Raw genomic sequence first — 12,992 nt, forward strand, 5'->3', positions numbered from 1 at the left:
CTCTGGTTGTTATGCAGACTCCGCAACCAACATAAGCAGGACAAGGTGATCCTTGCTCAAGCCCTAATGGCGATAGACATTGGCGCCTCTCCCCAAGTGTGGCTCAACATGCTTAAGAAGGAAGCTCGGCTTTAGCTTGAGGTAGCTCTTGCACCCTGAGCCCATGTGGCACTGCACCAGGCCCGAGTACCTCATTGCTTAATCACAGCTTTCTCTAAGAAGCTCATGGTGCAAGAGGGTTGAGAAAAAAGGTCCAAACCCTTTGTACCAAGCGGTCCCAACGCCAGCCAGAGGATGCGAGGCAAAGCACTGCAAGAGGTCTTGGACCCCTCTGAGAGGCATGCCTGACTGCATAGGGGTAGATGCCCAGAACCCCTCTCCAAAAAGGGGGCATCAGGAAGTATGATGGAGGTCAGGCCTCTGTCTCCGCCTCTGCTGGCAAGTTCCGCCTTGAGCTTCTGTTAGACAAAAAAGGGGGAGATGTTGGCAGCCGCGCTCAGAAAATAGCGCCCAATGCAGGGCAGCCGGAAGGCCCCGAACTTCCTAATGACAAATCATCCCACACCACTAAACTACATGCTAATTGTGCCTTGGCATAAGGACCAATGAGACCCACCAAATTGTTATGCTAATAAGGCATATGGAGCCGCACCAACCAGGTCAGAGCATTAGAACTATATAAGCAAGCCTCTCCTTCCCCTCTGGGTCCTGCCCAACTCATTTGTTTCACAAAGAGCTGAAGAATAAAGCTTTCTGCAGAAGAATCCTGCTGTTGTTGCGTGCTGTTCTTGCCGGCGAGGACGGGGCACGCGACACACTCTTGCTCCCAATGTGAGATGCTATGAGCTAGGTGATTTTGGCTACTCATTCTGTACCGATCTATGGGAATAGCCCCTACGAGCGCTTGTGCACCCATATAAAACCACCTCCTTGTTCTCTGTGGTCTTGGAGTCTCATGAATGCTGAGCACCATCAGCTGGTTAAGATTGGGGATACAGGATACAGGATCCAGTCTTTGGTTTGTGGCCATTAAGGCTGGTTGGTAGGTGTTGGACAAGTTCATTTCAAGGAGAATATGGAGACTTTATTGCTGGGTGACCTGGAAGGAAGCTCCCACACAGTGGACCAAGTTCCTGGAGAAATAATTATATGCCCCATCACTCCCAGGTGCAGTTTAGTTAGAAACTTACAATCATGCATCAGCTTGGAAAGTGTGCAGCTAATCCTCATCCAGGGAGAAATTGTTGGCCTTATGTTTTTGCAGCTATTTCTCTGTGGAGATGGAGAATAACTGTACAAGTTGTTCGTACTTCTCTTTTATTGCTATCATTAATGTACAATTACATGAACAATATTATGGTTAACAGACTCCCCCTACCATCAAGTCACCACCACATACCCCATTATAGTCACTGTCCATCAGTGTAGTAAGATGCTATAGAATCAGTACTTGTCTTTTCTGTGTTATACTTCCTTCCCCGTGCCCCCACACCTACATCATACATAACACTTCTCTTTGAGACTGCCTCATATTTTGATGTGGTCCCAGGGCACTTGCAATTTCAGGACCCACATTCAGCCTCAGGAATTGGTGATTTGGAACCCATTTCCTCAGGTGACAGCCATAAAATTGGAGCACTAGCTGTGTAGACAAGCTCCTTTCCTTGGAAACTTCTGTTTTTATCCGCAGAGCATGCCAGTAGAAGGAAGTTTGGAGAAATTTCCACAGGCCTCCAAGGTTCCTAGAGGAGCCCAGTAACCTCTTCCATATGGGCTGTAGAACTGTCTCCCTCTGGGACACCTGGGAAAGTAGGCAGTCAAAACCCTTTGAGGGAGAAGCTGGGGGCTGGGCTTTTTACCTCCTATCCTTCTGAACAGTGCCTGTGAGGACATCTAAGGGAAGTGCCTGCACTTCTGCTAACAAGGGCCTCTTTGTAGAAGGTAGTCCTGGGACACTCAAGAATGCCAAGCCCATTGGCTCTTGGAGCTGGATGGTAAGGTGGCAGCTATAAAGGTTGGGCTTCTTGATATTCGGACATGCTCGTTTAAGGGAGAAGCTTTGACTTGGTTTTGCTGTTGGAATAGTCCTGGATGAGGAGGCCTGAGAAGATATCACAACCCTTTATGGCTCCAAGGAGGATTGCAGTCAGCTTCAGAATGCAAGATAATTAGAAACCGACCCTCAGGAAGTAACTGGGATAGTAAGCCATCTAACTTGTCCTAGGGAGAAACTGGGAGCTGAGCATTTTTGCCTGCTCCCTCTGCACTGAGGCCAGGACGGTAGCCGCAGGATGTGTTTCCATGCGTATTTAAAGACATCCCTTTTTATTGTGGTCTTTGGGGCTCATGAGTGCAAAAATACTCGGCTCTTAAAGCTATGGGATTTGGAAGCCATTCCTTTCATGTGTAACTACATAAGTAGGGACACTGACTGTGCTGTCCTCAGGGAGAGTCGGAAGATGACAGTTCCCTCTGACTATAATGTGCTCGCTGTTTGGCATGATTATGCCTCAGATTTTCCCACCCATTTTTATACTGGTATTTTCTCATTTGCTGAAAGTGTGAGGGTCCCTCAACTAGAGTCTGGGTTTATCTCAGAAATAACAGATCTTTGTGTCACTGTATATTTAGTGCATCTCTACGAGGAAGGAGGCGGGAGGCCCCTTTCTACCATCTTGCAGGTGTTACAACCACTTAATTTTATTGTGGTTTTCTGTAGGGTCATCCTTGAGTGAGGTGGCTGAGGACATCCTAGGCTGTGTTGTCTGTGTGATATGCAGGCTAATGAATGAGATAGAATGCAGAACAGATATATTTATATCCTAGAAAGATGTGATTATAATATTGTTTTGTTTCAATCGGCAATTTTATTTTTATTTTTTAACTTTCTGAATTATATTATTTCCATTATATTATAAAAGTAAAAATTTTTGTTTTAGAATTATTTTTATATTGACTCATGTTTTGACTCGTGTAATACACTCATGTAACCTTCACCCAAATCAAGATTTCACCCATTCTCATTCATTTTCCCCCTTTCAAGATTTAATACATCCCCCCTCATGGCAACCACATTCTGTCCTTTATGTGAGACTATTCCTGTCTTATTTATTGATTTGTTTTAACAGTTCACATATAAGTGAAATCAAATAGTAATTTATGTTTCTGTCTTTTTTAAGTTAGATTAATACCTTCTAGGTCACTCCATGTTGTTGCAAATGGCAAGGTTTCATTCTTTTTTATGACTGAGTAATTTTCTATTGTATATATGTTCCACATCTTTCTCCATTCATCTATTGATGGACATTTAGGTTTAGGTTGCTTTGTATTTTTGTACAAATACAAAAGTATTTTGTACTATTGTAAGTAACACTGCAATGAACATAGGAGTACATATCACTTTTGAAATTAGGGATTACCTCCTCAGGTCTATTCTCAGTGGTGGAATTGGTGGATGGGGGATCATATCATATATGTAGTTTGTGTTTTTTGAGAAACTTTCCACTGTTTTCACCCATGTGCATTCTCACCTGCAGGGTACAAGGATTCCATTTCCTCAACATCCTTTCCAGCATGTTATGTTGTGTGTTGGTGGTGGTAGCCGCTCTGACTGGTGTGGTCATATCTCACTGTGCAGTTGGCCTTTTGTGATCACATGGACGGACCCAGATTATATTATGCTAATTAGAGTAAGTCACACAAAGAAAGACAAACACCACAAGATTTCACCTATATGTGAATCTCAAAAAGAAAGAAATGAGCAAACACAACAGAAAGAGGCTCAGAGACATAGAGAACACATAGGTGTTTGCCATTGGGTAGCTGAGTGAGGGAATGGGTGTTAAAGGTGAAGGAGGAAACAATTCAGTGAGATTATTTCATATCTTGATCTTGGGGATGGTCACATGAATGTCCTCACATAGAAACGTTCACTGAGCAATGCACTGAGATTCATGCATCTTTTTGTATTTAACACGGAAACAAAAATGACATAAATAAGTACCAGAAAATCTTTTTGACAAAATTTTTATCAGTAAATGAAATATGTAAACTCACATGAAATAAGCCTTCATACAAAAATTAATTGCATCTTTATACACTGATAATGAACTATGTATAAGAGAAATGGTTCCATTTATAGGAGCCTCAAAAATATATTTAGAATACATTTAACCAAGGAGGTGTAAAACCAGTACACTGAAAATTATAAGATTGCAATGAATGACATGCAAAAGGACACCAATAAATGTAAAAATATCCAATGTTCATAGACTGGAAGAATTCATATTGTTAGAATGCCCAGACTACCTAAAGCCATCTATAGATTTCTTCTGTTGAAAGTATTTTATCTTTTAAAATTTACTCTTTATGAAAATAATAACAGATGAGGTGAGGTAGTAAGGAATAGAAAGAAGGAAAGATGATGGAGAAATGGAGATTAAGAAAGGAGAATAAGAAACATAAATCAAAGAAAAGAAAGGTGGAGGGGAAATATGTAACGAGTTAAAAAACTGGAAATTTAGGAACAGGGTCTAAAATTTTTTTAACAACAAACCAATGAACCTGTTGGTAGTTTTACCAATTTTCCTATAAAACCACATATGATAGATATCTGTTATTTTCCAACATGAATTATCTTGGTAACATTAAATTCATCTGAGATTCTCCCATGGAGATTTATTCATAAATCTGGTTGGCATCCCGGCACTTACTGGGCTAAAGCTTATACCTGTAGAGGGTGTGTGGAAAGATGGTGGAGTTGAAAAGTACGGCAGAAACACCCCTGCATGCACACTCCAAGGAGGCAACTGCGAAAGATACAACTAAACTGAGAAATGACCTGAAGACCGCAGAAGCCGTCGTCTACCTCCAGTGAGGAGGAGAGGACCGCACTGCAAAGGGCAAAGGGCCAAAAAGGGACGGACGGAGAGTGACGGGCCGGGAAGTCCCCGCGGGGTCGTGCTCACCGCCGCCGCCGCGGCCAGCGGGCTCCACGATGACGTCCAGGGCGGCGCCGCCGCGCCTGCCGCCCCAGCTCGGGGGGAGCGAGAACCGCGCTACCGGCCCCGCGGCGCTGAGTCGCCCGCCCCCGGCCGCCCCAGGCGCGCAGACTGGCCACCCTTTACTTCACTCTTCTTTACCTCAAACTATATTATGAAGCTATATTATGCAAAAGAGTGTGGTACCAGCCAACAAAACCTTATAATAGACACATAGACCCATGGAATAGAATTAAAAGCCAGAAGTAAACATACATATATGGGCAGCTAATACATATAAGGCAGCCAAGAAACACAGTGGAGAAAGGATAGTGTCATAAAATAGAGGTGGTAGATGTGTTAACCAACCTTATGGTGTCAAATATTTTGTAACAAATATATCAAACTATCATTTTGCACACCAAAACTTATACAACATTATATGTCAACTCTATCTCAGTAATGGTGGTGAAAATGAAACAATTATAAATTATGTGTGTCCATTTCTCCATAATAGTTACTATATCTAAATGAGAGACTAGTTTCAGGGATTTTAGTCCCTGTAGCTGGAGAATACTGATACTAAAAATACACAGCAACTGATAAGGAGTGTTTGTGGTTTGTGTATGTGTGTGTGTGTCTGTGTTAGAAAATGGTGCTTTCAATTTTGATCATGTTGAGAGTAAGATGAGAGTACTTTACTGAACTAAATTAGATAACCAAATCAGAGATAAACAAGTCCTCTCTTTGGAGAGACAGGTAGGTCTAAGAATGTATAGGGTCACAGAAAGAGGGAGAAAAGCAGATAAATACATAGTAAGTAGAAGCAAAAAAAAAAGACAGAATGAGCAAAAGCATAATTTTACGGAGAGAGCACAGGCATTCAATCACATGAGGAAAAGAAGAAAAACAAAGATCTATGACAAGACATTTAGATATAGATGTAAATGTAGATATAAAATAGATAGTATAGGTTTAGCTATGGATATGGATATGGCTATGAACATAAATTCTAATTACCTTAAAAGATAGGCTCAGTTTATCCTTATATTACTGTAACTAGTATTCTCTGCTACTCATGAAAAGGTTTATTTTGGGGTTATATACTTTAAGTTCCCCTTGGATTGAGATACAACATATGCATATATAGATATGTAGGCTTTCAGATAAACTAAAATCATGTGTATGTTTGCATGTTTATAAATTTCAGTGTGCATAAGTGTATTCTATGTGTCAAAATTATTGTCTATGAATTCTCCTTATAAATGTGTTCTAAAATGAGTATGGACTTTTTCTGTTTTACTCTTACACTCAGTGTAAACATGCTCAGTGACATAAGTCCCTGCAGAGGCCCCTTTCACCTCTGTGTTCCTCAAGCTGTAGGTCGTGGGGTTTAGCACTGGGGTGATAACCCCGTAGAGCATGGCAATGAGTCTGTCCCTGTCTGGGGAGTGGTGACTTGAAGACGAATGTAGGTGAAGATGGCTGTGCCATAGAACAAACAGACCACCAGGAGGCGGGAGGCACATGTGGAGAAGGCTTTGTGCTTCCCTTCCACCGACTGGATCTTTAGGATGGTGGATATGACGGAAACGTAAGAGATGAAGGCACCAATTCCCGAGACACCTCCTGCCACTAAAACAAGCATTTCTGCTATGTAGGTGGATGAGCAGGAGAGGGCCACCAGTGGGGGGTCGTCACAGTAGTACTGGTTAACACTATTGGACTTGCAGAAAGACAGGCAGAAGGTGGACACTGTGTGGAGGAAGGAATGGAGAAACCCTGCTGCCAGCTGGGCACAGCGAACCTTTGTCATGATGAGGGTGTAATGGAGGGGGAAGCAGATGGCCACGTACCGGTCATAAGCCATGGCAGCGAGAAGGATGACCTCAGTCCCCGCCAGGGTCACCAGGAAATAAAGCTGCAAAGCACATCCCAGGAAGGAAATCTGTGATTCCCAGTCAGGAGGTTGTCCAGCATCTTGGGGATAGTAGCTGATGGGCAGAACATGTCTAAGAGGGACAGACTAGCCAGAAAGTAATACACGGTGTGTGCAGCTTCTTCTCCATCCAGATGGCCAAGAGAATGGCCCCGTTTCCCACCAAGGTGACCTGGTAGGTGATGGCAAAGACCACAAAGAGAGGATAGTGCACCTCGGGGAGGTCAGAGAGCCTCGTGAGGATAAAGTGAGTCACGGGGGTGAGATTGTAGCCATCCACCCCTCTCTCCACATGATACTCAGCTCCCATTCTCCTTAAAATAAATATTTCAACGTGTCTAATTGTTCAAAGAAATTTGAGATCACAAAAATTAGGTGTGATGGAAGCTCTTGGCCATTGTAACTCCTTTAATTTTTAAATTACATTTGTATGTATTTTAAGTCCTCATAATCATGTTGAAAACTATTTAATAAAGAAACCTAGCTGAAGGTCTAAAAATCAGTACTTCTATGGATGGTTCTGTCATATTGAAAACTACTTTTTTAAAATATTGAATGTGTATGACAGAGAGGGAGATGATTAGCTAATAAAATATAACCATCATTTCAGTGCTTCTGCCTCCACATTTATTTTGTCTACTGGAAATTACTGATGATATATTGGCTCAGATAAAATATACAAATAATGCAAATTTATATATAATGATTTATTTTTACAAATGGAATAAAATTTTCTACCACCTTTCTTTAATGCAATATTTCATTATTTCCTTCTTATCCGTCTTCTGATTTATTTGTTTCTTTTTGTCCTTCCTTCCACCCATTTGTCTGTCTTTTGAAAACTACAGAAAACATTCAGTTGACAAATTTTTCTATTTTATTATTTCTATTATGTTTCATTAAACTAATAAACTCTTGAATATCTTCCTGAGGGCTACTACCCTTAACTTTAATTGAAATAAATTTAATTGAAATATAGTTAACGTACATATTATACTGGTCTCAGTGTACAACATAGTGATTTGAGAATTATACACTTTGCTAAATGCTCACCATGATAAATGTAGATAGCTGTAGATAATATCATACAAATATTCCACAATATTATTGACTATATTCCCAGTGCTGTGCTTTCATCCCTGTGGCTACTTTATTTTATAATGGGAAGCCTGTACCTCTTTGACCCCTCCTCTCACTTAGGCCATCCTCCCATCCCTCTTCTCCATGTGATGTATATTTAAGCAAGAATCACTGATGTTACTTGGATTATTTTATCTTTTATATTTGCAAACCACCCCGGGTCTGTATCATGCTTTGGAGGAAAAGACAATGCATTTTTGTGATATTAAAGTCATAATATTTAGGAAAGAAAATTACAATACAGACCAGAAAGTGTTTGGATATAATTCAATTAGCAGATGTTTAGTGAGCAAATGAAAATGACTGAACAAAAACATCCACCTTCTTAAATATCAAGGTTCTGTAAAGCTGCACAATTTCAGTTCTCTACATCTTTATACATTTACTTTTTTGGTTTCATTAATCTACAATTACATGAAGGACATTATGCTTACTAGGCTCCCCCCTTCAGCAAGTTCCCCCCCACATACCCCTTCACAGTCACTGTCCATCAGTGTAGTCAGATGCCACAGAGTCACTATTTGCCTTCTCTGTACTTCACTGTTCTCCCTGTGATCCCCCACACCATGAGTACTAAACATAATACCCCTCAAACCCCTTCTCCCTCCCTCCCCACCCATCCTACCACACCCCTCCCCTTTGGTAACCACTAGTCCCTTCTTGGAGTCTCTGAGACTGCTGCTGTTTTGTTCCTTCAGTTTTGTTTCATTGTTATACTCCACAAATGAGGGAAATCACTTGGCACTTGTCTTTCTCTGCCTGGCTTATTCCACTGAGAATATTGTCCTCAAGCTCCATCCATGTTGTTGCAAATGGTAGGATTTGTTTCTTTCTTATGGCTGAATAGTATTCCATTGTATGTATGTACCACATCTTCTTTATTTATTCATCTACTGATGAACACAAGTTGCTTCCATATCTTGGCTACTGTAAAAAGTGCTGCAATAAACATAGGGGTGCATATGTCTTTTTGAATCTGAGAAGTTGTATTCTTTGGGTTAATTCCAAGGAGTGGGATTTCAGGGTCAAATGGTATTTCTATTTTTAGTTTTTTTAGGAACCTCCATATTGCTTTCCAAAATGATTGAATTAGTTGACATTCCCACCAGCTGTGTAGGAGGGCTCCCCTTTCTTCGAATCCTTGCCAGCATTTGTTGTTCTTAGTATTTTTGATTCTGGCCATCCTTACAGGTGTGAGATGATATCTCATTGGAGCTTTAATTTGCATTTCCCTGATGATTAGTGATGTGGAGCATCTTTTCATGTGCTTTTGGCCATCTGAATTTCTTCTTTGGAAGAAATGTCTCTTCATATCTCTGCCCATTTTTTAATTGGGTTATTTGCTTTGCTTTTCAGGTGTTGAGGTGTGTAAGTTCTTTATATATTTTGGATATTAACCCCTTGTCGGATATGTCATTTACAAGTATATTCTCCCTTACTGTAGTATGTCTTTTTGTCTGTTGATGGTGTCCTTTGCCGTACAGAAGCTTTTTAGTTTGATGTATTCCCATAAGTTCATTTTTTGCTTTTGTTTCCCTTGCTCAAGGAGATGCATTCAGGAAGAAGTTGCTCATGATTATATTCAGGAGATTTTTGCCTGTTTTCTTCTAAGAGTTTTATGGTTTCATGACTTAAATTCAGGTTTTTGATCCATTTTGAGTTTACTTTGTGTATGATGTTAAGCAATGAATCAGTTTCATTCTCTTGCATGTAGCTGTCCAGTTTTGCCAACACCAGCTGTTGAAGAGGCTGTCATCTCCCCATTGTATATCCATGGTTCCTTTATCCTATATTAATTGAGCACATATGCTTGGGTTAATATCTGGACTCTATTCTGTTCCTCTGGTCTATGGGTCTGTTCTTTTGCCAATACCAAATTGTCTTGATTACTGTGGCTTTGTAGTAGAGCTTGAAGTCAGGGGGCATACTTTACCCTACTTTATTCTTCCTTCTCATGATTGCTTTGTCTATTCGGGGTCTTTTGTGGTTGCATATGAATTTTAGAACTATTTGCTTTAGTTCGTTGAAGAATGCTTTTGGTATTTTGATAGGAATTGCACTGAATCTGTAGATTGCTTTGGGCAGGATGACAACTTTGACAGTATTAATTCTTCCTATCTATGAGCACAGGATGTGAACCATTTATTGGTATCTTCTTTAATTTCTCTCATGAGTGTCTTACAGTTTTCAGGGTATAGGTCTTTCACTTCCTTTGTTAAGTTTATTCCTCTGTATTTTATTCTTTTTGATGCAATTGTGAATGGAATTGTTTTCCTGATACCGCTTTCTGCTAGTTCATTATTAGTATATGGGAGTGCAACAGATTTCTATGTGTTAATTTTGTATCCTGCAACATTGCTGAATTCAGATATTTGATTTAGTGGTTTTGGGGTAGATTCTTTAGGGTTTTTTGTGTGTATATGATATATTCTTGAAAATGTTTCATGTTCAGTTGAGAAGAATGTGTGCCCTGTTGCTTTTGTGTGGAGTGTTCTGTAGATGTCTGTTAGGTCCATCTGTTGTAATGTGTTGTTCAGTGCCTCTGTCTCCTTACTTATTTTCTGTCTGGTTGGTCTGTCCTTTGGAGAGAGTGATGTGTTGAAGTCTCCTAAAATGAATGCATCACAATCTATTTCCCTCTTTAATTATGTTAGTACTTGCTTCACATTTTTGAGTGCTTCTTTGTTAAGTACACAGATATTTATAATGGTTATATCCTCTTGTTGGACTGACCCCTTTATCATTATCTAATGTTTTCTTTGTCTTGTCACTTTGTTTCTGAAGTCTATTTTGTTGAATACAAGTACTGCAATGCCTGCTTTTTTCTCCATTAGTTGCATGAAATATCTTTTTCCATAAGTTCAGTTTTAGTCTGTTTATGTCTTTGGGTTTGAACTGAGTCTCTTGTAGGCATTATATAGGTGGGTCTTATTTTTTGTCCCTTCAGTGACTCTATGTATTTTGATTGATTCCTTCAGACCATTTACATTTAGGGTGATTATCAATATGTATGTACTTATTGCCATTGCAGGCTTTAGATTTGCGGTTACCAAAGGTTCAAGGGTAACTTTCTTTCTATCTCATAGTCTAACTTAACTCATGTAATGCTATTACAAACACAATCTAAACGTTATTTTTTTCCTCTCCTCTTATTCCTCCTCCAGATTTAGTATATTAGGTGTCATAATCTGTACTCTTTGTCTATTCCTTGTCTGACTTTGGGGTAGTTGATTTAATTTTGCATTTGTTTAGTAATTAATTGTTCCACTTTCTTTACTATGGTTTTGTTTGTTCCTGTAACAGCTATTTAGCCTTAGGAACAATGTGGAGACAGTTTGTGGAAGAAGGTAAATTCTCTCAATTTTTGCTTATGTGGAAATTGTTTAATCCCTTCTTCAAATTTAAATGATAATCGTTCTGAGTAGAGTATTGTTGGTTCAAGACCCTTCTATTTCATTACATTAAATATATCCTGCCACTCCCTTCTGGCCTGTAACATTTTTGTTGAGAAGTCTGATGATAACCTGATGGGTTTACCTTTGTATGTGATCCTTTTTCTCTCTCTGGCTGCTTTTAATATTCTGTCCCCATTCTTGATCTTTGCCATTTCAAATATTGTATGTCCTGGTGTTATCTTCCTTCGGTCCTTTTTGTTGGGAGATCTGTGCTCTTCCATGGCCTCTGTGACTTTCCTTCCCCAGATTTGGGACGTTTTCAATGATTATTTCATCAGAGACCCTCTTTATCCCTTTTCCTCTCTCTTCTGCTGGTATCTTTATAATGTGAATATTGTTCCTTTTGGATTGGTCACATGGCTCTCTTAATATTTTTTCATTTCTAGAGATCAGTTTTTCTCTCTCTGCCTCAGCTTCTCTGTGTTCCTGTTCTGTAATTTGTATTCCATTGAGTCTCCTGTCATTCTTCTAATCTGCTTTTATATCCTTCCATTGTATGGTTCAGTTCAGCTATTGTATTTTTCAAAGTCTCTATGTCTGTCTTGAACTGTCCCTGAGATCTTGAATATGTTTTTGTAGCTCTGTGAGCATGTTTATGATTTTTACTTTGAAATCTTTATTGAGAAGATTGGTTATCTTGGTTTCACTCTCCTCTCTGGTGTTTTAGGGATTTTGGATTGAGCCAGGTTCTTTTGACATTTCTTCCCTACTTGAATCCTATGAAATGATAACTTTGTGTAATTCACTCCCCTCTAGTGGCCAGGATCTTTACTCTCTGGGGTGTTCACACTGGTTGCAGGTATGTGGCACTGGTGCCTGCCAGGATCACGGAGCTCTTTCCTGATTCATGGCCACAGTGTCTGCCTGAACTGCTAGGGCCAGTTAGTCAAGCATGCAGGGAGCAGCCTCTGCATTACACCCCTTTAGCTACTGTACTGGGTGCTGTCCTCCTGCTGACGTGGTGCCATGGAGGGGGTAGCAGCTTTGTGAGCAGGTGCTGGCCAGGAGGGAGTGGCTGGCTGCTTATGGTGGTGGGAGTGTCTCAAGGCTGCATTGACAGCCAGGGGGATGGAGCTCCTGAAACTCCTGAAAGTTCCCATTTTGACAGGCTGAGTGTGCTGGGACAATTTTGTCTACTTATCCTTCCTCCTTAGCAGCAAGCTCTGTGTAATCCTTGCCCCTTTAGCAGCCCTCTCACTGTTGGAAAGTCTTTCAATGCATCTGCCTTTGTCTTGCCCTGTAGTGGCTGCTTTTGGGTACTTGTTCTATATAAGTGGCTGGAATCTCAGTCTGCCCAAGTGTTCCACCTGTCCCTGCTTTCCAACCCCTTTAATTTCCAGAGCACCATGCAATGTGGTTTCGTGGTCCTAGAGTAGATCTTCAGGGCTGGGTATTTAGCAGTCCTGGGCTTCTACTTCTTCCCTCCTCCATTACTGTTCCTCCTGCCTGTGTGCTGGGTTTGGGGAGAGGGCTTGGGTT

General features: G+C 40.6%; 2 pseudogenes; one reads left to right on the forward strand and one right to left on the reverse strand.

Moving 5' to 3' along the window:
* Positions 1–6,238: 6,238 nt before the first annotated feature.
* Positions 6,239–6,959, reverse strand: LOC140845994 (olfactory receptor 5V1-like; annotated as a pseudogene).
* A 4,421-nt stretch (positions 6,960–11,380) lies between these two features.
* The window catches only part of LOC140845995 (E3 ubiquitin-protein ligase UBR3-like), a 76,314-nt pseudogene continuing 74,702 nt past the window's right edge, over positions 11,381–12,992 (forward strand).

This window comes from Manis javanica, chromosome 14 (assembly GCF_040802235.1).
Source record: "Manis javanica isolate MJ-LG chromosome 14, MJ_LKY, whole genome shotgun sequence".
NCBI classification, from domain to species: Eukaryota; Metazoa; Chordata; class Mammalia; order Pholidota; family Manidae; genus Manis; species Manis javanica.